This window comes from Channa argus, unplaced genomic scaffold, assembly GCF_033026475.1.
Source record: "Channa argus isolate prfri unplaced genomic scaffold, Channa argus male v1.0 Contig004, whole genome shotgun sequence".
Taxonomy (NCBI): domain Eukaryota; kingdom Metazoa; phylum Chordata; class Actinopteri; order Anabantiformes; family Channidae; genus Channa; species Channa argus.
Window position 1 is genome coordinate 427,526 of NW_027125223.1, and position 25,293 is coordinate 452,818.

General features: G+C 41.6%; 27 pseudogenes; all 27 read left to right on the plus strand.

The window, feature by feature from the left end:
• Positions 1-171: 171 nt before the first annotated feature.
• On the plus strand, positions 172-290 carry LOC137109805 (5S ribosomal RNA; annotated as a pseudogene).
• Positions 291-1,147: 857 nt separating this feature from the next.
• LOC137109687 (5S ribosomal RNA) lies at positions 1,148-1,266 on the plus strand (annotated as a pseudogene).
• An 867-nt stretch (positions 1,267-2,133) lies between these two features.
• LOC137109688 (5S ribosomal RNA) lies at positions 2,134-2,252 on the plus strand (annotated as a pseudogene).
• Positions 2,253-3,109: 857 nt separating this feature from the next.
• Positions 3,110-3,228, plus strand: LOC137109710 (5S ribosomal RNA; annotated as a pseudogene).
• An 867-nt stretch (positions 3,229-4,095) lies between these two features.
• On the plus strand, positions 4,096-4,214 carry LOC137109600 (5S ribosomal RNA; annotated as a pseudogene).
• An 867-nt stretch (positions 4,215-5,081) lies between these two features.
• Positions 5,082-5,200, plus strand: LOC137109689 (5S ribosomal RNA; annotated as a pseudogene).
• Positions 5,201-6,067: 867 nt separating this feature from the next.
• On the plus strand, positions 6,068-6,186 carry LOC137109823 (5S ribosomal RNA; annotated as a pseudogene).
• Positions 6,187-7,053: 867 nt separating this feature from the next.
• LOC137109690 (5S ribosomal RNA) lies at positions 7,054-7,172 on the plus strand (annotated as a pseudogene).
• Positions 7,173-8,029: 857 nt separating this feature from the next.
• LOC137109862 (5S ribosomal RNA) lies at positions 8,030-8,148 on the plus strand (annotated as a pseudogene).
• An 867-nt stretch (positions 8,149-9,015) lies between these two features.
• On the plus strand, positions 9,016-9,134 carry LOC137109602 (5S ribosomal RNA; annotated as a pseudogene).
• An 867-nt stretch (positions 9,135-10,001) lies between these two features.
• Positions 10,002-10,120, plus strand: LOC137109929 (5S ribosomal RNA; annotated as a pseudogene).
• Positions 10,121-10,977: 857 nt separating this feature from the next.
• LOC137109603 (5S ribosomal RNA) lies at positions 10,978-11,096 on the plus strand (annotated as a pseudogene).
• An 867-nt stretch (positions 11,097-11,963) lies between these two features.
• Positions 11,964-12,082, plus strand: LOC137109810 (5S ribosomal RNA; annotated as a pseudogene).
• An 856-nt stretch (positions 12,083-12,938) lies between these two features.
• LOC137109956 (5S ribosomal RNA) lies at positions 12,939-13,067 on the plus strand (annotated as a pseudogene).
• An 857-nt stretch (positions 13,068-13,924) lies between these two features.
• LOC137109691 (5S ribosomal RNA) lies at positions 13,925-14,043 on the plus strand (annotated as a pseudogene).
• Positions 14,044-14,910: 867 nt separating this feature from the next.
• LOC137109923 (5S ribosomal RNA) lies at positions 14,911-15,029 on the plus strand (annotated as a pseudogene).
• Positions 15,030-15,627: 598 nt separating this feature from the next.
• LOC137109743 (5S ribosomal RNA) lies at positions 15,628-15,746 on the plus strand (annotated as a pseudogene).
• Positions 15,747-16,344: 598 nt separating this feature from the next.
• On the plus strand, positions 16,345-16,463 carry LOC137109774 (5S ribosomal RNA; annotated as a pseudogene).
• An 857-nt stretch (positions 16,464-17,320) lies between these two features.
• On the plus strand, positions 17,321-17,439 carry LOC137109943 (5S ribosomal RNA; annotated as a pseudogene).
• An 857-nt stretch (positions 17,440-18,296) lies between these two features.
• LOC137109994 (5S ribosomal RNA) lies at positions 18,297-18,405 on the plus strand (annotated as a pseudogene).
• Positions 18,406-19,272: 867 nt separating this feature from the next.
• On the plus strand, positions 19,273-19,381 carry LOC137109995 (5S ribosomal RNA; annotated as a pseudogene).
• Positions 19,382-20,248: 867 nt separating this feature from the next.
• On the plus strand, positions 20,249-20,367 carry LOC137109901 (5S ribosomal RNA; annotated as a pseudogene).
• An 857-nt stretch (positions 20,368-21,224) lies between these two features.
• On the plus strand, positions 21,225-21,343 carry LOC137109826 (5S ribosomal RNA; annotated as a pseudogene).
• Positions 21,344-22,189: 846 nt separating this feature from the next.
• LOC137109775 (5S ribosomal RNA) lies at positions 22,190-22,308 on the plus strand (annotated as a pseudogene).
• An 857-nt stretch (positions 22,309-23,165) lies between these two features.
• On the plus strand, positions 23,166-23,284 carry LOC137109944 (5S ribosomal RNA; annotated as a pseudogene).
• An 857-nt stretch (positions 23,285-24,141) lies between these two features.
• Positions 24,142-24,250, plus strand: LOC137109997 (5S ribosomal RNA; annotated as a pseudogene).
• Positions 24,251-25,117: 867 nt separating this feature from the next.
• On the plus strand, positions 25,118-25,236 carry LOC137109902 (5S ribosomal RNA; annotated as a pseudogene).
• The last annotated feature ends 57 nt before the right edge of the window (positions 25,237-25,293 follow it).

Sequence of the window (25,293 nt, forward strand, 5' to 3'; positions counted from 1 at the left end):
TTTGGTTTGGGGATCGGAGAGGGAAAATGCTAATTTATCTTTGTATGTTGCACCCTGACCCCCTGGACAGGGGCGTAACAGACCAGTACAGTTATAGTACTTTGTACTTTGCCACATTTATCTTCTTCTTAGCATGTTTCATGCATTCTGCTTCTCCAACGTTTTTATGCAGCTTACGGCCACACCGCTCTCTAAGCGCCCGATCTCGTCCGATCTCGGCAGCCAAATAGAGCCGGGCCTGGTTAGTACTTGGTAGGAAGACCGCCTGGGAATACCAGGTGCTTTAAGCTTTTTTGCTTGGGTTTACGGGCAGCACAAGCTGGTGTTACTGCCTATTTATTCATAGAAATTGTTCTATATTTTCATCAAATTTTGTTCTTTCATTGCTGTTTTGCTACTTTATTGGTTTTTCAACCATCGTGCTTCATTACTAGTAGACCATGTTACGGTCCTGGCCATATGTGTTGTTTTTATTTTGTTGTTCTTATAGGTGCCCTGCCTGATTGGCCGGATTGGGGGGCAGTACAGGAAGCTGATTGGTCCATCCTACACTTCCTGGAGTTTTAAAAGTACGGTTCCCAACAGCTAGCGAGGCTCTTTCTGGCAGCAGCACCTGTTTGCTGTTCTTGGTTTCCAAACTTTATTTAGCATTTTTGAATTGTTAGGTTTTATGCCGTGGTTTTGTTTATAAATTGTATATTTTGTATATAGTATTAAATCTGTAGGGGTGAACAGACATTTTCTTTGGACTGTTTTCACATTAGGGAGTTAGGGTTAGCGACTGTGTTTTGGTTTGTTTATTTCTATTAGGCTAGCTAGCACTTTCTGTGGGAAATGGCTTATTTTGTTTATTATGTTGGCCTTGGTTCGCCCTGAGTTGTAGTGTCATGTTTTGTTTGACACTTTCTTTCGTTTAAAATAAATATCATTCTGTTGGAACATCTCGATCCTGGATTTTGGTTTGGGGATCGGAGAGGGAACATGCTAATTTATTTTTGTATGTTGCACCCTGACCCCCTGGACAGGGGCGTAACAGACCAGTACAGTTATAGTACTTTGTACTTTGCCACATTTATCTTCGTCTTAGCAAGTTTCATGCATTCTGCTTCTCCAACGTTTTTAAGAGCTGTTGATGATGTCAAATGCAGCTTACGGCCACACCGCTCTCTAAGCGCCCGATCTCGTCCGATCTCGGCAGCCAAATAGAGCCGGGCCTGGTTAGTACTTGGTAGGAAGACCGCGTGGGAATACCAGGTGCTGTAAGCTTTTTTGCTTGGGTTTACGGGCAGCACAAGCTGGTGTTACTGCCTATTTATTCATAGAAATTGTTCTATATTTTCATCAAATTTTGTTCTTTCATTACTGTTTTGCTACTTTATTGGTTTGTCAACCATCGTGCTTCATTACTAGTAGACCATGTTACGGTCCTGGCCATATGTGTTGTTTTTGATATGTTGTTCTTATAGGTGCCCTGCCTGATTGGCCGGATTGAGGGGCAGTACAGGAAGCTGATTGGTCCATCCTACACTTCCTGGAGTTTTAAAAGTACGGTTCCCAACAGCTAGCGAGGCTCTTTCTGGCAGCAGCACCTGTTTGCTGTCCTTGGTTTCCAAACCTTATTTAGCATTTTTGAATTGTTAGGTTTTGTGCCGTGGTTTTGTTTATAAATTGTATATTTTGTAAATAGTATTAAATCTGTAGGGGTGAACAGCCATTTTCTTTTGATTGTTTTCTCTTGTTTTCACATTAGTGAGTTAGGGTTAGCGACTGTCTTTTGGTTTGTTTATTTCTATCAGGCTAGCTAGCACTTTCTGTGGGAAATGGCTTATTTTGTTTATTATGTTGGCCTTGGTTCGCCCTGAGTTGTAGTGTCATGTTTTGTTTGACACTTTCTTTCGTTTAAAATAAATATCATTCTGTTGGAACATCTCGATCCTGGATTTTGGTTTGGGGATCGGAGAGGGAACATGCTAATTTATCTTTGTATGTTGCACCCTGACCCCCTGGACAGGGGCGTAACAGACCAGTACACTTATAGTACTTTGTACTTTGCCACATTTATCTTCTTCTTAGCAAGTTTCATGCATTCTGCTTCTCCAACGTTTTTAAGAGCTGTTGATGATGTCAAATGCAGCTTACGGCCACACCGCTCTCTAAGCGCCCGATCTCGTCCGATCTCGGCAGCCAAATAGAGCCGGGCCTGGTTAGTACTTGGTAGGAAGACCGCGTGGGAATACCAGGTGCTGTAAGCTTTTTTGCTTGGGTTTACGGGCAGCACAAGCTGGTGTTACTGCCTATTTATTCATAGAAATTGTTCTATATTTTCATCAAATTTTGTTCTTTCATTACTGTTTTGCTACTTTATTGGTTTGTCAACCATCGTGCTTCATTACTAGTAGACCATGTTACGGTCCTGGCCATATGTGTTGTTTTTATTTTCTTGTTCTTATAGGTGCCCTGCCTGATTGGCCGGATTGGGGGGCAGTACAGGAAGCTGATTGGTCCATCCTACACTTCCTGGAGTTTTAAAAGTACGGTTCCCAACAGCTAGCGAGGCTCTTTCTGGCAGCAGCACCTGTTTGCTGTTCTTGGTTTCCAAACTTTATTTAGCATTTTTGAATTGTTAGGTTTTATGCCGTGGTTTTGTTTATAAATTGTATATTTTGTAAATAGTATTAAATCTGTAGTGGTGAACAGCCATTTTCTTTGGATTGTTTTCACATTTGGGAGTTAGGGTTAGCGACTGTCTTTTGGTTTGTTTATTTCTATCAGGCTAGCTAGCACTTTCTGTGGGAAATGGCTTATTTTGTTTATTATGTTGGCCTTGGTTCGCCCTGAGTTGTAGTGTCATGTTTTGTTTGACACTTTCTTTCGTTTAAAATAAATATCATTCTGTTGGAACATCTCGATCCTGGATTTTGGTTTGGGGATCGGAGATGGAACATGCTAATTTATCTTTGTATGTTGCACCCTGACCCCCTGGACAGGGGCATAATAGACCAGTACAGTTATAGTACTTTGTACTTTGCCACATTTATCTTCTTCTTAGCAAGTGTCATGCATTCTGCTTCTCCAGCGTTTTTAAGAGCTGTTGATGATGTCAAATGCAGCTTACGGCCACACCGCTCTCTAAGCGCCCGATCTCGTCCGATCTCGGCAGCCAAATAGAGCCGGGCCTGGTTAGTACTTGGTAGGAAGACCGCCCGGGAATACCAGGTGCTGTAAGCTTTTTTGCTTGGGTTTACGGGCAGCACAAGCTGGTGTTACTGCCTATTTATTCATAGAAATTGTTCTATATTTTCATCAAATTTTGTTCTTTCATTGCTGTTTTGCTACTTTATTGGTTTTTCAACCATCGTGCTTCATTACTAGTAGACCATGTTACGGTCCTGGCCATATGTGTTGTTTTTGATTTGTTGTTCTTATAGGTGCCCTGCCTGATTGGCCGGATTGGGGGGCAGTACAGGAAGCTGATTGGTCCATCCTACACTTCCTGGAGTTTTAAAAGTACGGTTCCCAACAGCTAGCGAGGCTCTTTCTGGCAGCAGCACCTGTTTGCTGTTCTTGGTTTCCAAACCTTATTTAGCATTTTTGAATTGTTAGGTTTTGTGCCGTGGTTTTGTTTATAAATTGTATATTTTGTAATTCGTATTAAATCTGTAGGGGTGAACAGCCATTTTCTTTTGATTGTTTTCTCTTGTTTTCACATTAGGGAGTTAGGGTTAGCGACTGTCTTTTGGATTGTTTATTTCTATCAGGCTAGCTAGCACTTTCTGTGGGAAATGGCTTATTTTGTTTATTATGTTGGCCTTGGTTTGCCCTGAGTTGTAGTGTCATGTTTTGTTTGACACTTTCTTTCGTTTAAAATAAATATCATTCTGTTGGAACATCTCGATACTGGAGTTTGGTTTGGGGATCGGAGAGGGAACATGCTAATTTATCTTTGTATGTTGCACCCTGACCCCCTGGACAGGGGCGTAACAGACCAATACAGTTATAGTACTTTGTACTTTGCCACATTTATCTTCTTCTTAGCAAGTGTCATGCATTCTGCTTCTCCAGCGTTTTTAAGAGCTGTTGATGATGTCAAATGCAGCTTACGGCCACACCGCTCTCTAAGCGCCCGATCTCGTCCGATCTCGGCAGCCAAATAGAGCCGGGCCTGGTTAGTACTTGGTAGGAAGACCGCCTGGGAATACCAGGTGCTGTAAGCTTTTTTGCTTGGGTTTACGGGCAGCACAAGCTGGTGTTACTGCCTATTTCTTCATAGAAATTGTTCTATATTTTCATCAAATTTTGTTCTTTCATTGCTGTTTTGCTACTTTATTGGTTTTTCAACCATCGTGCTTCATTACTAGTAGACCATGTTACGGTCCTGGCCATATGTGTTGTTTTTATTTTCTCGTTCTTATAGGTGCCCTGCCTGATTGGCCGGATTGAGGGGCAGTACAGGAAGCTGATTGGTCCATCCTACACTTCCTGGAGTTTTAAAAGTACGGTTTCCAACAGCTAGCGAGGCTCTTTCTGGCAGCAGCACCTGTTTGCTGTTCTTGGTTTCCAAACCTTATTTAGCATTTTTGAATTGTTAGGTTTTGTGCCGTGGTTTTGTTTATAAATTGTATATTTTGTAATTCGTATTAAATCTGTAGGGGTGAACAGCCATTTTCTTTTGATTGTTTTCTCTTGTTTTCACATTAGGGAGTTAGGGTTAGCGACTGTCTTTTGGTTTGTTTATTTCTATCAGGCTAGCTAGCACTTTCTGTGGGAAATGGCTTATTTTGTTTATTATGTTGGCCTTGGTTCGCCCTGAGTTGTAGTGTCATGTTTTGTTTGACACTTTCTTTCGTTTAAAATAAATATCATTCTGTTGGAACATCTCGATCCTGGATTTTGGTTTGGGGATCGGAGAGGGAACATGCTAATTTATCTTTGTATGTTGCACCCTGACCCCCTGGACAGGGGCGTAACAGACCAGTACAGTTATAGTACTTTGTACTTTGCCACATTTATCTTCGTCTTAGCAAGTTTCATGCATTCTGCTTCTCCAACGTTTTTAAGAGCTGTTGATGATGTCAAATGCAGCTTACGGCCACACCGCTCTCTAAGCGCCCGATCTCGTCCGATCTCGGCAGCCAAATAGAGCCGGGCCTGGTTAGTACTTGGTAGGAAGACCGCGTGGGAATACCAGGTGCTGTAAGCTTTTTTGCTTGGGTTTACGGGCAGCACAAGCTGGTGTTACTGCCTATTTATTCATAGAAATTGTTCTATATTTTCATCAAATTTTGTTCTTTCATTACTGTTTTGCTACTTTATTGGTTTGTCAACCATCGTGCTTCATTACTAGTAGACCATGTTACGGTCCTGGCCATATGTGTTGTTTTTATTTTCTCGTTCTTATAGGTGCCCTGCCTGATTGGCCGGATTGAGGGGCAGTACAGGAAGCTGATTGGTCCATCCTACACTTCCTGGAGTTTTAAAAGTACGGTTCCCAACAGCTAGCGAGGCTCTTTCTGGCAGCAGCACCTGTTTGCTGTTCTTGGTTTCCAAACCTTATTTAGCATTTTTGAATTGTTAGGTTTTGTGCCGTGGTTTTGTTTATAAATTGTATATTTTGTAAATAGTATTAAATCTGTAGGGGTGAACAGCCATTTTCTTTTGATTGTTTTCTCTTGTTTTCACATTAGGGAGTTAGGGTTAGCGACTGTCTTTTGGTTTGTTTATTTCTATCAGGCTAGCTAGCACTTTCTGTGGGAAATGGCTTATTTTGTTTATTATGTTGGCCTTGGTTCGCCCTGAGTTGTAGTGTCATGTTTTGTTTGACACTTTCTTTCGTTTAAAATAAATATCATTCTGTTGGAACATCTCGATCCTGGATTTTGGTTTGGGGATCGGAGAGGGAACATGCTAATTTATCTTTGTATGTTGCACCCTGACCCCCTGGACAGGGGCGTAACAGACCAGTACAGTTATAGTACTTTGTACTTTGCCACATTTATCTTCTTCTTAGCAAGTTTCATGCATTCTGCTTCTCCAACGTTTTTAAGAGCTGTTGATGATGTCAAATGCAGCTTACGGCCACACCGCTCTCTAAGCGCCCGATCTCGTCCGATCTCGGCAGCCAAATAGAGCCGGGCCTGGTTAGTACTTGGTAGGAAGACCGCGTGGGAATACCAGATGCTGTAAGCTTTTTTGCTTGGGTTTACGGGCAGCACAAGCTGGTGTTACTGCCTATTTATTCATAGAAATTGTTCTATATTTTCATCAAATTTTGTTCTTTCATTACTGTTTTGCTACTTTATTGGTTTGTCAACCATCGTGCTTCATTACTAGTAGACCATGTTACGGTCCTGGCCATATGTGTTGTTTTTATTTTCTTGTTCTTATAGGTGCCCTGCCTGATTGGCCGGATTGGGGGGCAGTACAGGAAGCTGATTGGTCCATCCTACACTTCCTGGAGTTTTAAAAGTACGGTTCCCAACAGCTAGCGAGGCTCTTTCTGGCAGCAGCACCTGTTTGCTGTTCTTGGTTTCCAAACTTTATTTAGCATTTTTGAATTGTTAGGTTTTATGCCGTGGTTTTGTTTATAAATTGTATATTTTGTAAATAGTATTAAATCTGTAGGGGTGAACAGCCATTTTCTTTTGATTGTTTTCTCTTGTTTTCACATTAGGGAGTTGGGGTTAGCGACTGTGTTTTGGTTTGTTTATTTCTATCAGGCTAGCTAGCACTTTCTGTGGGAAATGGCTTATTTTGTTTATTATGTTGGCCTTGGTTCGCCCTGAGTTGTAGTGTCATGTTTTGTTTGACACTTTCTTTCGTTTAAAATAAATATCATTCTGTTGGAACATCTCGATCCTGGATTTTGGTTTGGGGATCGGAGAGGGAACATGCTAATTTATCTTTGTATGTTGCACCCTGACCCCCTGGACAGGGGCGTAACAGACCAGTACAGTTATAGTACTTTGTACTTTGCCACATTTATCTTCTTCTTAGCAAGTGTCATGCATTCTGCTTCTCCAGCGTTTTTAAGAGCTGTTGATGATGTCAAATGCAGCTTACGGCCACACCGCTCTCTAAGCGCCCGATCTCGTCCGATCTCGGCAGCCAAATAGAGCCGGGCCTGGTTAGTACTTGGTAGGAAGACCGCGTGGGAATACCAGGTGCTGTAAGCTTTTTTGCTTGGGTTTACGGGCAGCACAAGCTGGTGTTACTGCCTATTTATTCATAGAAATTGTTCTATATTTTCATCAAATTTTGTTCTTTCATTACTGTTTTGCTACTTTATTGGTTTGTCAACCATCGTGCTTCATTACTAGTAGACCATGTTACGGTCCTGGCCATATGTGTTGTTTTTGATATGTTGTTCTTATAGGTGCCCTGCCTGATTGGCCGGATTGAGGGGCAGTACAGGAAGCTGATTGGTCCATCCTACACTTCCTGGAGTTTTAAAAGTACGGTTCCCAACAGCTAGCGAGGCTCTTTCTGGCAGCAGCACCTGTTTGCTGTTCTTGGTTTCCAAACCTTATTTAGCATTTTTGAATTGTTAGGTTTTGTGCCATGGTTTTGTTTATAAATTGTATATTTTGTAAATAGTATTAAATCTGTAGGGGTGAACAGCCATTTTCTTTGGACTGTTTTCACATTAGGGAGTTAGGGTTAGCGACTGTCTTTTGGTTTGTTTATTTCTATCAGGCTAGCTAGCACTTTCTGTGGGAAATGGCTTATTTTGTTTATTATGTTGGCCTTGGTTCGCCCTGAGTTGTAGTGTCATGTTTTGTTTGACACTTTCTTTCGTTTAAAATAAATATCATTCTGTTGGAACATCTCGATCCTGGATTTTGGTTTGGGGATCGGAGAGGGAACATGCTAATTTATCTTTGTATGTTGTACCCTGACCCCCTGGACAGGGGCGTAACAGACCAGTACAGTTATAGTACTTTGTACTTTGCCACATTTGTCTTCTTCTTAGCAAGTGTCATGCATTCTGCTTCTCCAGTGTTTTTAAGAGCTGTTGATGATGTCAAATGCAGCTTACGGCCACACCGCTCTCTAAGCGCCCAATCTCGTCCGATCTCGGCAGCCAAATAGAGCCGGGCCTGGTTAGTACTTGGTAGGAAGACCGCCTGGGAATACCAGGTGTTGTAAGCTTTTTTGCTTGGGTTTACGGGCAGCACAAGCTGGTGTTACTGCCTATTTATTCATAGAAATTGTTCTATATTTTCATCAAATTTTGTTCTTTCATTGCTGTTTTGCTACTTTATTGGTTTTTCAACCATCGTGCTTCATTACTAGTAGACCATGTTACGGTCCTGGCCATATGTGTTGTTTTTATTTTCTCGTTCTTATAGGTGCCCTGCCTGATTGGCCGGATTGAGGGGCAGTACAGGAAGCTGATTGGTCCATCCTACACTTCCTGGAGTTTTAAAAGTACGGTTCCCAACAGCTAGCGAGGCTCTTTCTGGCAGCAGCACCTGTTTGCTGTTCTTGGTTTCCAAACCTTATTTAGCATTTTTGAATTGTTAGGTTTTGTGCCGTGGTTTTGTTTATAAATTGTATATTTTGTAAATAGTATTAAATCTGTAGGGGTGAACAGCCATTTTCTTTTGATTGTTTTCTCTTGTTTTCACATTAGGGAGTTAGGGTTAGCGACTGTCTTTTGGTTTGTTTATTTCTATCAGGCTAGCTAGCACTTTCTGTGGGAAATGGCTTATTTTGTTTATTATGTTGGCCTTGGTTCGCCCTGAGTTGTAGTGTCATGTTTTGTTTGACACTTTCTTTCGTTTAAAATAAATATCATTCTGTTGGAACATCTCGATCCTGGATTTTGGTTTGGGGATCGGAGAGGGAACATGCTAATTTATCTTTGTATGTTGCACCCTGACCCCCTGGACAGGGGCGTAACAGACCAGTACAGTTATAGTACTTTGTACTTTGCCACATTTGTCTTCTTCTTAGCAAGTGTCATGCATTCTGCTTCTCCAGTGTTTTTAAGAGCTGTTGATGATGTCAAATGCAGCTTACGGCCACACCGCTCTCTAAGCGCCCGATCTCGTCCGATCTCGGCAGCCAAATAGAGCCGGGCCTGGTTAGTACTTGGTAGGAAGACCGCCTGGGAATACCAGGTGCTGTAAGCTTTTTTGCTTGGGTTTACGGGCAGCACAAGCTGGTGTTACTGCCTATTTATTCATAGAAATTGTTCTATATTTTTATCAAATTTTGTTCTTTCATTGCTGTTTTGCTACTTTATTGGTTTGTCAACCATCGTGCTTCATTACTAGTAGACCATGTTACGGTCCTGGCCATATGTGTTGTTTTTATTTTGTTGTTCTTATAGGTGCCCTGCCTGATTGGCCGGGTTGGGGGGCAGTACAGGAAGCTGATTGGTCCATCCTACACTTCCTGGAGTTTTAAAAGTACGGTTCCCAACAGCTAGCGAGGCTCTTTCTGGCAGCAACACCTGTTTGCTGTTCTTGGTTTCCAAACCTTATTTAGCATTTTTGAATTGTTAGGTTTTGTGCCGTGGTTTTGTTTATAAATTGTATATTTTGTAATTCGTATTAAATCTGTAGGGGTGAACAGCCATTTTCTTTTGATTGTTTTCTCTTGTTTTCACATTAGGGAGTTAGGGTTAGCGACTGTCTTTTGGTTTGTTTATTTCTATCAGGCTAGCTAGCACTTTCTGTGGGAAATGGCTTATTTTGTTTATTATGTTGGCCTTGGTTCGCCCTGAGTTGTAGTGTCATGTTTTGTTTGACACTTTCTTTCGTTTAAAATAAATATCATTCTGTTGGAACATCTCGATCCTGGATTTTGGTTTGGGGATCGGAGAGGGAACATGCTAATTTATCTTTGTATGTTGCACCCTGACCCCCTGGACAGGGGCGTAACAGACCAGTACAGTTATAGTACTTTGTACTTTGCCACATTTATCTTCTTCTTAGCAAGTTTCATGCATTCTGCTTCTCCAACGTTTTTAAGAGCTGTTGATGATGTCAAATGCAGCTTACGGCCACACCGCTCTCTAAGCGCCCGATCTCGTCCGATCTCGGCAGCCAAATAAAGCCGGGCCTGGTTTCTACTTGGTAGGAAGACCGCGTGGGAATACCAGGTGCTGTAAGCTTTTTTGCTTGGGTTTACGGGCAGCACAAGCTGGTGTTACTGCCTATTTATTCATAGAAATTGTTCTATATTTTCATCAAATTTTGTTCTTTCATTACTGTTTTGCTACTTTATTGGTTTGTCAACCATCGTGCTTCATTACTAGTAGACCATGTTACGGTCCTGGCCATATGTGTTGTTTTTATTTTGTTGTTCTTATAGGTGCCCTGCCTGATTGGCCGGATTGGGGGGCAGTACAGGAAGCTGATTGGTCCATCCTACACTTCCTGGAGTTTTAAAAGTACGGTTCCCAACAGCTAGCGAGGCTCTTTCTGGCAGCAGCACCTGTTTGCTGTTCTTGGTTTCCAAACTTTATTTAGCATTTTTGAATTGTTAGGTTTTATGCCGTGGTTTTGTTTATAAATTGTATATTTTGTAAATAGTATTAAATCTGTAGGGGTGAACTGCCATTTTCTTTGGATTGTTTTCACATTTGGGAGTTAGGGTTAGCGACTGTCTTTTGGTTTGTTTATTTCTATCAGGCTAGCTAGCACTTTCTGTGGGAAATGGCTTATTTTGTTTATTATGTTGGCCTTGGTTCGCCCTGAGTTGTAGTGTCATGTTTTGTTTGACACTTTCTTTCGTTTAAAATAAATATCATTCTGTTGGAACATCTCGATCCTGGATTTTGGTTTGGGGATCGGAGAGGGAACATGCTAATTTATCTTTGTATGTTGCACCCTGACCCCCTGGACAGGGGCATAACAGACCAGTACAGTTATAGTACTTTGTACTTTGCCACATTTATCTTCTTCTTAGCAAGTGTCATGCATTCTGCTTCTCCAGCGATTTTAAGAGCTGTTGATGATGTCAAATGCAGCTTACGGCCACACCGCTCTCTAAGCGCCCGATCTCGTCCGATCTCGGCAGCCAAATAGAGCCGGGCCTGGTTAGTACTTGGTAGGAAGACCGCCTGGGAATACCAGGTGCTGTAAGCTTTTTTGCTTGGGTTTACGGGCAGCACAAGCTGGTGTTACTGCCTATTTATTCATAGAAATTGTTCTATATTTTTATCAAATTTTGTTCTTTCATTGCTGTTTTGCTACTTTATTGGTTTGTCAACCATCGTGCTTCATTACTAGTAGACCATGTTACGGTCCTGGCCATATGTGTTGTTTTTATTTTGTTGTTCTTATAGGTGCCCTGCCTGATTGGCCGGGTTGGGGGGCAGTACAGGAAGCTGATTGGTCCATCCTACACTTCCTGGAGTTTTAAAAGTACGGTTCCCAACAGCTAGCGAGGCTCTTTCTGGCAGCAACACCTGTTTGCTGTTCTTGGTTTCCAAACCTTATTTAGCATTTTTGAATTGTTAGGTTTTGTGCCGTGGTTTTGTTTATAAATTGTATATTTTGTAATTCGTATTAAATCTGTAGGGGTGAACAGCCATTTTCTTTTGATTGTTTTCTCTTGTTTTCACATTAGGGAGTTAGGGTTAGCGACTGTCTTTTGGTTTGTTTATTTCTATCAGGCTAGCTAGCACTTTCTGTGGGAAATGGCTTATTTTGTTTATTATGTTGGCCTTGGTTCGCCCTGAGTTGTAGTGTCATGTTTTGTTTGACACTTTCTTTCGTTTAAAATAAATATCATTCTGTTGGAACATCTCGATCCTGGATTTTGGTTTGGGGATCGGAGAGGGAACATGCTAATTTATCTTTGTATGTTGCACCCTGACCTCCTGGACAGGGGCGTAACAGACCAGTACAGTTATAGTACTTTGTACTTTGCCACATTTATCTTCTTCTTAGCAAGTGTCATGCATTCTGCTTCTCCAGCGTTTTTAAGAGCTGTTGATGATGTCAAATGCAGCTTACGGCTACACCGCTCTCTAAGCGCCCGATCTCGTCCGATCTCGGCAGCCAAATAGAGCCGGGCCTGGTTAGTACTTGGTAGGAAGACCGCCCAGGAATACCAGGTGCTGTAAGCTTTTTTGCTTGGGTTTACGGGCAGCACAAGCTGGTGTTACTGCCTATTTATTCATAGAAATTTTTCTATATTTTCATCAAATTTTGTTTTTTCATTGCTGTTTTGCTACTTTATTGTTTTTTCAACCATCGTGCTTCATTACTAGTAGACCATGTTACGGTCCTGGCCATATGTGTTGTTTTTTTTTTCTCGTTCTTATAGGTGCCCTGCCTGATTGGCCGGATTGAGGGGCAGTACAGGAAGCTGATTGGTCCATCCTACACTTCCTGGAGTTTTAAAAGTACGGTTCCCAACAGCTAGCGAGGCTCTTTCTGGCAGCAGCACCTGTTTGCTGTTCTTGGTTTCCAAACCTTATTTAGCATTTTTGAATTGTTAGGTTTTGTGCCGTGGTTTTGTTTATAAATTGTATATTTTGTAAATAGTATTAAATCTGTAGGGGTGAACTGCCATTTTCTTGGACTGTTTTCCCATTAGGGAGTAAGGGTTAGCGACTGTCTTTTGGTTTGTTTATTTCTATCAGGCTAGCTAGCACTTTCTGTGGGAAATAGCTTATTTTGTTTATTATGTTGGCCTTGGTTCGCCCTGAGTTGTAGTGTCATGTTTTGTTTGACACTTTCTTTCGTTTAAAATAAATATCATTCTGTTGGAACATCTCGATCCTGGATTTTGGTTTGGGGATCGGAGAGGGAACATGCTAATTTATCTTTGTATGTTGCACCCTGACCCCCTAGACAGGGGCGTAACAGACCAGTACAGTTATAGTACTTTGTACTTTGCCACATTTGTCTTCTTCTTAGCAAGTGTCATGCATTCTGCTTCTCCAGTGTTTTTAAGAGCTGTTGATGATGTCAAATGCAGCTTACGGCCGCACCGCTCTCTAAGCGCCCGATCTCGTCCGATCTCGTCCGATCTCGGCAGCCAAATAGAGCCGGGCCTGGTTAGTACTTGGTAGGAAGACCGCCTGGGAATACCAGGTGCTGTAAGCTTTTTTGCTTGGGTTTACGGGCAGCACAAGCTGGTGTTACTGCCTATTTATTCATAGAAATTGTTCCATATTTTCATCAAATTTTGTTCTTTCATTGCTATTTTGCTACTTTATTGGTTTGTCAACCATCGTGCTTCATTACTAGTAGACCATGTTACGGTCCTGGCCATATGTGTTGTTTTTATTTTCTCGTTCTTATAGGTGCCCTGCCTGATTGGCCGGATTGGGGGGCAGTACAGGAAGCTGATTGGTCCATCCTACACTTCCTGGAGTTTTAAAAGTACGGTTCCCAACAGCTAGCGAGGCTCTTTCTGGCAGCAGCACCTGTTTGCTGTTCTTGGTTTCCAAACCTTATTTAGCATTTTTGAATTGTTAGGTTTTGTGCCGTGGTTTTGTCTATAAATTGTATATTTTGTAAATAGTATTAAATCTGTAGAGGTGAACTGCCATTTTCTTTGGACAGTTTTCACATTAGGGAGTTAGGGTTAGCGACTGTCTTTTGGTTTGTTTATTTCTATCAGGCTAGCTAGCACTTTCTGTGGGAAATGGCTTAATTTGTTTATTATGTTGGCCTTGGTTCGCCCTGAGTTGTAGTGTCATGTTTTGTTTGACACTTTCTTTCGTTTAAAATAAATATCATTCTGTTGGAACATCTCGATCCTGGATTTTGGTTTGGGGATCGGAGAGGGAACATGCTAATTTATCTTTGTATGTTGCACCCTGACCCCCTAGACAGGGGCGTAACAGACCAGTACAGTTATAGTACTTTGTACTTTGCCACATTTATCTTCTTCTTAGCAAGTTTCATGCATTCTGCTTCTCCAGCGTTTTTAAGAGCTGTTGATGATGTCAAATGCAGCTTACGGCCACACCGCTCTCTAAGCGCCCGATCTCGTCCGATCTCGGCAGCCAAATAGAGCCGGGCCTGGTTAGTACTTGGTAGGAAGACCGCGTGGGAATACCAGGTGCTGTAAGCTTTTTTGCTTGGGTTTACGGGCAGCACAAGCTGGTGTTACTGCCTATTTATTCATAGAAATTGTTCTATATTTTCATCAAATTTTGTTCTTTCATTACTGTTTTGCTACTTTATTGGTTTGTCAACCATCGTGCTTCATTACTAGTAGACCATGTTACGGTCCTGGCCATATGTGTTGTTTTTATTTTGTTGTTCTTATAGGTGCCCTGCCTGATTGGCCGGATTGGGGGGCAGTACAGGAAGCTGATTGGTCCATCCTACACTTCCTGGAGTTTTAAAAGTACGGTTCCCAACAGCTAGCGAGGCTCTTTCTGGCAGCAGCACCTGTTTACTGTTCTTGGTTTCCAAACTTTATTTAGCATTTTTGAATTGTTAGGTTTTATGCCGTGGTTTTGTTTATAAATTGTATATTTTGTAAATAGTTTTAAATCTGTAGGGGTGAACAGCCATTTTCTTTTGATTGTTTTCTCTTGTTTTCACATTAGGGAGTTAGGGTTAGCGACTGTCTTTTGGTTTGTTTATTTCTATCAGGCTAGCTAGCACTTTCTGTGGGAAATGGCTTATTTTGTTTATTATGTTGGCCTTGGTTCGCCCTGAGTTGTAGTGTCATGTTTTGTTTGACACTTTCTTTCGTTTAAAATAAATATCATTCTGTTGGAACATCTCGATACTGGAGTTTGGTTTGGGGATCGGAGAGGGAACATGCTAATTTATCTTTGTATGTTGCACCCTGACCCCCTGGACAGGGGCGTAACAGACCAGTACAGTTATATTACTTTGTACTTTGCCACATTTATCTTCTTCTTAGCAAGTGTCATGCATTCTGCTTCTCCAGCGTTTTTAAGAGCTGTTGATGATGTCAAATGCAGCTTACGGCCACACCGCTCTCTAAGCGCCGGATCTCGTCCGATCTCGGCAGCCAAATAGAGCCGGGCCTGGTTAGTACTTGGTAGGAAGACCGCCTGGGAATACCAGGTGCTTTAAGCTTTTTTGCTTGGGTTTACGGGCAGCACAAGCTGGTGTTACTGCCTATTTATTCATAGAAATTGTTCTATATTTTCATCAAATTTTGTTCTTTCATTGCTGTTGTTTTGCTACTTTATTGGTTTCTCAACCATCGTGCTTCATTACTAGTAGACCATGTTAAATAAATTGTATATTTTGTAAATAGTATTAAATCTGTAGGGGTGAACTGCCATTTTCTTGGACTGTTTTCACATTAGGGAGTAAGGGTTAGCGACTGTCTTTTGGTTTGTTTATTTCTATCAGGCTAGCTAGCACTTTCTATGGGAAATGGCTTATTTTGTTTATTATGTTGGCCTTGGTTCGCCCTGAGTTGTAGTGTCATGTTTTGTTTGACACTTTCTTTCCTTTAAAATAAATATCATTCTGTTGGAACATCTCGATCCTGGATTTTGGTTTGGGGATCGGAGAGGGAACATGCTAATTTATCTTTGTATGTTGCACCCTGACCCCCTGGACAGGGGCGTAACAGACCAGTACAGTTATAGTACTTTGTACTTTGCCACATTTATCTTCTTCTTAGCATGTTTCATGCATTCTGCTTCTCCAACGTTTTTATGCAGCTTACGGCCACACCGCTCTCTAAGCGCCCGATCTCGTCCGATCTCGGCAGCCAAATAGAGCCGGGCCTGGTTAGTACTTGGTAGGAAGACCGCCTGGGAATACCAGGTGCTGTAAACTTTTTTACTTGGGTTTACGGGCAGCACAAGCTGGTGTTACTGCCTATTTATTCATAGAAATTGTTCTATATTTTCATCAAATTTTGTTCTTTCATTGCTGTTGTTTTGCTACTTTATTGGTTTCTCAACCATCGTGCTTCATTACTAGTAGACCATGTTAAATAAATTGTATATTTTGTAAATAGTATTAAATCTGTAGGGGTGAACTGCCATTTTCTTGGACTGTTTTCACATTAGGGAGTAAGGGTTAGCGACTGTCTTTTGGTTTGTTTATTTCTATCAGGCTAGCTAGCACTTTCTATGGGAAATGGCTTATTTTGTTTATTATGTTGGCCTTGGTTCGCCCTGAGTTGTAGTGTCATGTTTTGTTTGACACTTTCTTTCGTTTAAAATAAATATCATTCTGTTGGAACATCTCGATCCTGGATTTTGGTTTGGGGATCGGAGAGGGAACATGCTAATTTATCTTTGTATGTTGCACCCTGACCCCCTGGACAGGGGCGTAACAGACCAGTACAGTTATAGTACTTTGTACTTTGCCACATTTATCTTCTTCTTAGCATGTTTCATGCATTCTGCTTCTCCAACGTTTTTATGCAGCTTACGGCCACACCGCTCTCTAAGCGCCCGATCTCGTCCGATCTCGGCAGCCAAATAGAGCCGGGCCTGGTTAGTACTTGGTAGGAAGACCGCCTGGGAATACCAGGTGATGTAAGCTTTTTTGCTTGGGTTTACGGGCAGCACAAACTGGTGTTACTGTCTATTTATTCATAGAAATTGTTGTATATTTTCATCAAATTTTGTTCTTTCATTGCTGTTTTGCTACTTTATTGGTTTGTCAACCATCGTGCTTCATTACTAGTAGACCATGTTACGGTCCTGGCCATATGTGTTGTTTTTATTTTGTTGTTCTTATAGGTGCCCTGCCTGATTGGCCGGATTGGGGGGCAGTACAGGAAGCTGATTGGTCCATCCTACACTTCCTGGAGTTTTAAAAGTACGGTTCCCAACAGCTAGCGAGGCTCTTTCTGGCAGCAACACCTGTTTGCTGTTCTTGGTTTCCAAACCTTATTTAGCATTTTTGAATTGTTAGGTTTTGTGCCGTGGTTTTGTTTATAAATTGTATATTTTGTAATTCGTATTAAATCTGTAGGGGTGAACAGCCATTTTCTTTGGACTGTTTTCACATTAGGGAGTTAGGGTTAGCGACTGTCTTTTGGATTGTTTATTTCTATCAGGCTAGCTAGCACTTTCTGTGGGAAATGGCTTATTTTGTTTATTATGTTGGCCTTGGTTCGCCCTGAGTTGTAGTGTCATGTTTTGTTTGACACTTTCTTTCGTTTAAAATAAATATCATTCTGTTGGAACATCTCGATACTGGATTTTGGTTTGGGGATCGGAGAGGGAACATGCTAATTTATCTTTGTATGTTGCACCCTGACCCCCTAGACAGGGGCGTAACAGACCAGTACAGTTATAGTACTTTGTACTTTGCCACGTTTATCTTCGTCTTAGCAAGTGTCATGCATTCTGCTTCTCCAGCGTTTTTAAGAGCTGTTGATGATGTCAAATGCAGCTTACGGCCACACCGCTCTCTAAGCGCCCGATCTCGTCCGATCTCGGCAGCCAAATAGAGCCGGGCCTTGTTAGTACTTGGTAGGAAGACTGCCTGGGAATACCAGGTGCTGTAAACTTTTTTGCTTGGGTTTACGGGCAGCACAAGCTGGTGTTACTGCCTATTTATTCATAGAAATTGTTCTATATTTTCATCAAATTTTGTTCTTTCATTGCTGTTTTGCTACTTTATTGGTTTGTCAACCATCGTGCTTCATTACTAGTAGACCATGTTACGGTCCTGGCCATATGTGTTGTTTTTGATTTGTTGTTCTTATAGGTGCCCTGCCTGATTGGCCGGATTGAGGGGCAGTACAGGAAGCTGATTGGTCCATCCTACACTTCCTGGAGTTTTAAAAGTACGGTTCCCAACAGCTAGCGAGGCTCTTTCTGGCAGCAGCACCTGTTTGCTGTTCTTGGTTTCCAAACCTTATTTAGCATTTTTGAATTGTTAGGTTTTGTGCCGTGGTTTTGTTTATAAATTGTATATTTTGTAAATAGTATTAAATCTGTAGGGGTGAACAGCCATTTTCTTTGGACTGTTTTCACATTAGGGAGTTAGGGTTAGCGACTGTCTTTTGGATTGTTTATTTCTATCAGGCTAGCTAGCACTTTCTGTGGGAAATGGCTTATTTTGTTTATTATGTTGGCCTTGGTTTGCCCTGAGTTGTAGTGTCATGTTTTGTTTGACACTTTCTTTCGTTGAAAATAAATATCATTCTGTTGGAACATCTCGATACTGGAGTTTGGTTTGGGGATCGGAGAGGGAACATGTTAATTTATCTTAGTATGTTGCACCCTGACCCCCTGGACAGGGGCGTAACAGACCAGTACAGTTATAGTACTTTGTACTTTGCCACATTTATCTTCTTCTTAGCAAGTGTCATGCATTCTGCTTCTCCAGCGTTTTTAAGAGCTGTTGATGATGTCAAATGCAGCTTACGGCCACACCGCTCTCTAAGCGCCCGATCTCGGCAGCCAAATAGAGCCGGGCCTGGTTAGTACTTGGTAGGAAGACCGCCTGGGAATACCAGGTGCTGTAAACTTTTTTACTTGGGTTTACGGGCAGCACAAACTGGTGTTACTGCCTATTTATTCATAGAAATTGTTGTATATTTTCATCAAATTTTGTTCTTTCATTGTTGTTTTGCTACTTTATTGGTTTGTCAACCATCGTGCTTCATTACTAGTAGACCATGTTACGGTCCTGGCCATATGTGTTGTTTTTATTTTGTCGTTCTTATAGGTGCCCTGCCTGATTGGCCGGATTGAGGGGCAGTACAGCAAGCTGATTGGTCCATCCTACACTTCCTGGAGTTTTAAAAGTACGGTTCCCAACAGCTAGCGAGGCTCTTTCTGGCATCAGCACCTGTTTGCTGTTCTTGGTTTCCAAACCTTATTTAGCATTTTTGAATTGTTAGGTTTTGTGCCGTGGTTTTGTTTATAAATTGTATATTTTGTAAATAGTATTAAATCTGTAGGGGTGAACAGCCATTTTCTTTTGATTGTTTTCTCTTTTTTTCACATTAGGGAGTTAGGGTTAGCGACTGTCTTTTGGTTTGTTTATTTCTATCAGGCTAGCTAGCACTTTCTGTGGGAAATGGCTTATTTTGTTTATTATGTTGGCCTTGGTTCGCCCTGAGTTGTAGTGTCATGTTTTGTTTGACACTTTCTTTCGTTTAAAATAAATATCATTCTGTTGGAACATCTCGATCCTGGATTTTGGTTTGGGGATCGGAGAGGGAACATGCTAATTTATCTTTGTATGTTGCACCCTGACCCCCTGGACAGGGGCGTAACAGACCAGTACAGTTATAGTACTTTGTACTTTGCCACATTTATCTTCTTCTTAGCAAGTTTCATGCATTCTGCTTCTCCAACGTTTTTAAGAGCTGTTGATGATGTCAAATGCAGCTTACGGCCACACCGCTCTCTAAGCGCCCGATCTCGGCAGCCAAATAGAGCCGGGCCTGGTTAGTACTTGGTAGGAAGACCGCCTGGGAATACCAGGTGCTGTAAACTTTTTTACTTGGGTTTACGGGCAGCACAAGCTGGTGTTACTGCCTATTTATTCATAGAAATTGTTGTATATTTTCATCAAATTTTGTTCTTTCATTGTTGTTTTGCTACTTTATTGGTTTGTCAACCATCGTGCTTCATTACTAGTAGACCATGTTACGGTCCTGGCCATATGTGTTGTTTTTATTTTGTCGTTCTTATAGGTGCCCTGCCTGATTGGCCGGATTGAGGGGCAGTACAGGAAGCTGATTGGTCCATCCTACACTTCCTGGAGTTTTAAAAGTACGGTTCCCAACAGCTAGCGAGGCTCTTTCTGGCATCAGCACCTGTTTGCTGTTCTTGGTTTCCAAACCTTATTTAGCATTTTTGAATTGTTAGGTTTTGTGCCGTGGTTTTGTTTATAAATTGTATATTTTGTAAATAGTATTAAATCTGTAGGGGTGAACAGCCATTTTCTTTTGATTGTTTTCTCTTTTTTTCACATTAGGGAGTTAGGGTTAGCGACTGTCTTTTGGTTTGTTTATTTCTATCAGGCTAGCTAGCACTTTCTGTGGGAAATAGCTTATTTTGTTTATTATGTTGGCCTTGGTTCGCCCTGAGTTGTAGTGTCATGTTTTGTTTGACACTTTCTTTCGTTTAAAATAAATATCATTCTGTTGGAACATCTCGATCCTGGATTTTGGTTTGGGGATCGGAGAGGGAACATGCTAATTTATCTTTGTATGTTGCACCCTGACCCCCTGGACAGGGGCGTAACAGACCAGTACAGTTATAGTACTTTGTACTTTGCCACATTTATCTTCGTCTTAGCAAGTTTCATGCATTCTGCTTCTCCAACGTTTTTAAGAGCTGTTGATGATGTCAAATGCAGCTTACGGCCACACCGCTCTCTAAGCGCCCGATCTCGTCCGATCTCGGCAGCCTAATAGATCCGGGCCTGGTTAGTACTTGGTAGGAAGACCGCGTGGGAATACCAGGTGCTGTAAGCTTTTTTGCTTGGGTTTACGGGCAGCACAAGCTGGTGTTACTGCCTATTTATTCATAGAAATTGTTCTATATTTTCATCAAATTTTGTTCTCTTCATTACTGTTTTGCTACTTTATTGGTTTGTCAACCATCGTGCTTCATTACTAGTAGACCATGTTACGGTCCTGGCCATATGTGTTGTTTTTGATTTGTTGTTCTTATAGGTGCCCTGCCTGATTGGCCGGATTGAGGGGCAGTACAGGAAGCTGATTGGTCCATCCTACACTTCCTGGAGTTTTAAAAGTACGGTTCCCAACAGCTAGCGAGGCTCTTTCTGGCAGCAGCACCTGTTTGCTGTTCTTGGTTTCCAAACCTTATTTAGCATTTTTGAATTGTTAGGTTTTGTGCCGTGGTTTTGTTTATAAATTGTATATTTTGTAATTCGTATTAAATCTGTAGGGGTGAACAGCCATTTTCTTTGGACTGTTTTCACATTAGGGAGTTAGGGTTAGCGACTGTCTTTTGGATTGTTTATTTCTATCAGGCTAGCTAGCACTTTCTGTGGGAAATGGCTTATTTGTTTATTATGTTGGCCTTGGTTCGCCCTGAGTTGTAGTGTCATGTTTTGTTTGACACTTTCTTTCGTTTAAAATAAATATCATTCTGTTGGAACATCTCGATCCTGGATTTTGGTTTGGGGATCGGAGAGGGAACATGCTAATTTATCTTTGTATGTTGCACCCTGACCCCCTAGACAGGGGCGTAACAGACCAGTACAGTTATAGTACTTTGTACTTTGCCACATTTATCTTCTTCTTAGCAAGTTTCATGCATTCTGCTTCTCCAGCGTTTTTAAGAGCTGTTGATGATGTCAAATGCAGCTTAAGGCCACACCGCTCTCTAAGCGCCCGATCTCGTCCGATCTCGGCAGCCAAATAGAGCCGGGCCTGGTTAGTACTTGGTAGGAAGACCGCGTGGGAATACCAGGTGCTGTAAGCTTTTTTGCTTGGGTTTACGGGCAGCACAAGCTGGTGTTACTGCCTATTTATTCATAGAAATTGTTCTATATTTTCATCAAATTTTGTTCTTTCATTACTGTTTTGCTACTTTATTGGTTTGTCAACCATCGTGCTTCATTACTAGTAGACCATGTTACGGTCCTGGCCATATGTGTTGTTTTTATTTTGTTGTTCTTATAGGTGCCCTGCCTGATTGGCCGGATTGGGGGGCAGTACAGGAAGCTGATTGGTCCATCCTACACTTCCTGGAGTTTTAAAAGTACGGTTCCCAACAGCTAGCGAGGCTCTTTCTGGCAGCAGCACCTGTTTACTGTTCTTGGTTTCCAAACTTTATTTAGCATTTTTGAATTGTTAGGTTTTATGCCGTGGTTTTGTTTATAAATTGTATATTTTGTAAATAGTTTTAAATCTGTAGGGGTGAACAGCCATTTTCTTTTGATTGTTTTCTCTTGTTTTCACATTAGGGAGTTAGGGTTAGCGACTGTCTTTTGGTTTGTTTATTTCTATCAGGCTAGCTAGCACTTTCTATGGGAAATGGCTTATTTTGTTTATTATGTTGGCCTTGGTTCGCCCTGAGTTGTAGTGTCATGTTTTGTTTGACACTTTCTTTCGTTTAAAATAAATATCATTCTGTTGGAACATCTCGATCCTGGATTTTGGTTTGGGGATCGGAGAGGGAACATGCTAATTTATCTTTGTATGTTGCACCCTGACCCCCTGGACAGGGGCGTAACAGACCAGTACAGTTATAGTACTTTGTACTTTGCCACATTTATCTTCTTCTTAGCATGTTTCATGCATTCTGCTTCTCCAACGTTTTTATGCAGCTTACGGCCACACCGCTCTCTAAGCGCCCGATCTCGTCCGATCTCGGCAGCCAAATAGAGCCGGGCCTGGTTAGTACTTGGTAGGAAGACCGCCTGGGAATACCAGGTGATGTAAGCTTTTTTGCTTGGGTTTACGGGCAGCACAAACTGGTGTTACTGTCTATTTATTCATAGAAATTGTTGTATATTTTCATCAAATTTTGTTCTTTCATTGCTGTTTTGCTACTTTATTGGTTTGTCAACCATCGTGCTTCATTACTAGTAGACCATGTTACGGTCCTGGCCATATGTGTTGTTTTTATTTTGTTGTTCTTATAGGTGCCCTGCCTGATTGGCCGGATTGGGGGGCAGTACAGGAAGCTGATTGGTCCATCCTACACTTCCTGGAGTTTTAAAAGTACGGTTCCCAACAGCTAGCGAGGCTCTTTCTGGCAGCAACACCTGTTTGCTGTTCTTGGTTTCCAAACCTTATTTAGCATTTTTGAATTGTTAGGTTTTGTGCCGTGGTTTTGTTTATAAATTGTATATTTTGTAATTCGTATTAAATCTGTAGGGGTGAACAGCCATTTTCTTTGGACTGTTTTCACATTAGGGAGTTAGGGTTAGCGACTGTCTTTTGGATTGTTTATTTCTATCAGGCTAGCTAGCACTTTCTGTGGGAAATGGCTTATTTTGTTTATTATGTTGGCCTTGGTTCGCCCTGAGTTGTAGTGTCATGTTTTGTTTGACACTTTCTTTCGTTTAAAATAAATATCATTCTGTTGGAACATCTCGATACTGGATTTTGGTTTGGGGATCGGAGAGGGAACATGCTAATTTATCTTTGTATGTTGCACCCTGACCCCCTAGACAGGGGCGTAACAGACCAGTACAGTTATAGTACTTTGTACTTTGCCACGTTTATCTTCGTCTTAGCAAGTGTCATGCATTCTGCTTCTCCAGCGTTTTTAAGAGCTGTTGATGATGTCAAATGCAGCTTACGGCCACACCGCTCTCTAAGCGCCCGATCTCGTCCGATCTCGGCAGCCAAATAGAGCCGGGCCTTGTTAGTACTTGGTAGGAAGACTGCCTGGGAATACCAGGTGCTGTAAACTTTTTTGCTTGGGTTTACGGGCAGCACAAGCTGGTGTTTCTGCCTATTTATTCATAGAAATTGTTCTATATTTTCATCAAATTTTGTTCTTTCATTGCTGTTTTGCTACTTTATTGGTTTGTCAACCATCGTGCTTCATTACTAGTAGACCATGTTACGGTCCTGGCCATATGTGTTGTTTTTGATTTGTTGTTCTTATAGGTGCCCTGCCTGATTGGCCGGATTGAGGGGCAGTACAGGAAGCTGATTGGTCCATCCTACACTTCCTGGAGTTTTAAAAGTACGGTTCCCAACAGCTAGCGAGGCTCTTTCTGGCAGCAGCACCTGTTTGCTGTTCTTGGTTTCCAAACCTTATTTAGCATTTTTGAATTGTTAGGTTTTGTGCCGTGGTTTTGTTTATAAATTGTATATTTTGTAAATAGTATTAAATCTGTAGGGGTGAACAGCCATTTTCTTTGGACTGTTTTCACATTAGGGAGTTAGGGTTAGCGACTGTCTTTTGGATTGTTTATTTCTATCAGGCTAGCTAGCACTTTCTGTGGGAAATGGCTTATTTTGTTTATTATGTTGGCCTTGGTTTGCCCTGAGTTGTAGTGTCATGTTTTGTTTGACACTTTCTTTCGTTGAAAATAAATATCATTCTGTTGGAACATCTCGATACTGGAGTTTGGTTTGGGGATCGGAGAGGGAACATGTTAATTTATCTTAGTATGTTGCACCCTGACCCCCTGGACAGGGGCGTAACAGACCAGTACAGTTATAGTACTTTGTACTTTGCCACATTTATCTTCTTCTTAGCAAGTGTCATGCATTCTGCTTCTCCAGCGTTTTTAAAAGCTGTTGATGATGTCAAATGCAGCTTACGGCCACACCGCTCTCTAAGCGCCCGATCTCGGCAGCCAAATAGAGCCGGGCCTGGTTAGTACTTGGTAGGAAGACCGCCTGGGAATACCAGGTGCTGTAAACTTTTTTACTTGGGTTTACGGGCAGCACAAACTGGTGTTACTGCCTATTTATTCATAGAAATTGTTGTATATTTTCATCAAATTTTGTTCTTTCATTGTTGTTTTGCTACTTTATTGGTTTGTCAACCATCGTGCTTCATTACTAGTAGACCATGTTACGGTCCTGGCCATATGTGTTGTTTTTATTTTGTCGTTCTTATAGGTGCCCTGCCTGATTGGCCGGATTGAGGGGCAGTACAGGAAGCTGATTGGTCCATCCTACACTTCCTGGAGTTTTAAAAGTACGGTTCCCAACAGCTAGCGAGGCTCTTTCTGGCATCAGCACCTGTTTGCTGTTCTTGGTTTCCAAACCTTATTTAGCATTTTTGAATTGTTAGGTTTTGTGCCGTGGTTTTGTTTATAAATTGTATATTTTGTAAATAGTATTAAATCTGTAGGGGTGAACAGCCATTTTCTTTTGATTGTTTTCTCTTTTTTTCACATTAGGGAGTTAGGGTTAGCGACTGTCTTTTGGTTTGTTTATTTCTATCAGGCTAGCTAGCACTTTCTGTGGGAAATGGCTTATTTTGTTTATTATGTTGGCCTTGGTTCGCCCTGAGTTGTAGTGTCATGTTTTGTTTGACACTTTCTTTCGTTTAAAATAAATATCATTCTGTTGGAACATCTCGATCCTGGATTTTGGTTTGGGGATCGGAGAGGGAACATGCTAATTTATCTTTGTATGTTGCACCCTGACCCCCTGGACAGGGGCGTAACAGACCAGTACAGTTATAGTACTTTGTACTTTGCCACATTTATCTTCGTCTTAGCAAGTTTCATGCATTCTGCTTCTCCAACGTTTTTAAGAGCTGTTGATGATGTCAAATGCAGCTTACGGCCACACCGCTCTCTAAGCGCCCGATCTCGTCCGATCTCGGCAGCCTAATAGATCCGGGCCTGGTTAGTACTTGGTAGGAAGACCGCGTGGGAATACCAGGTGCTGTAAGCTTTTTTGCTTGGGTTTACGGGCAGCACAAGCTGGTGTTACTGCCTATTTATTCATAGA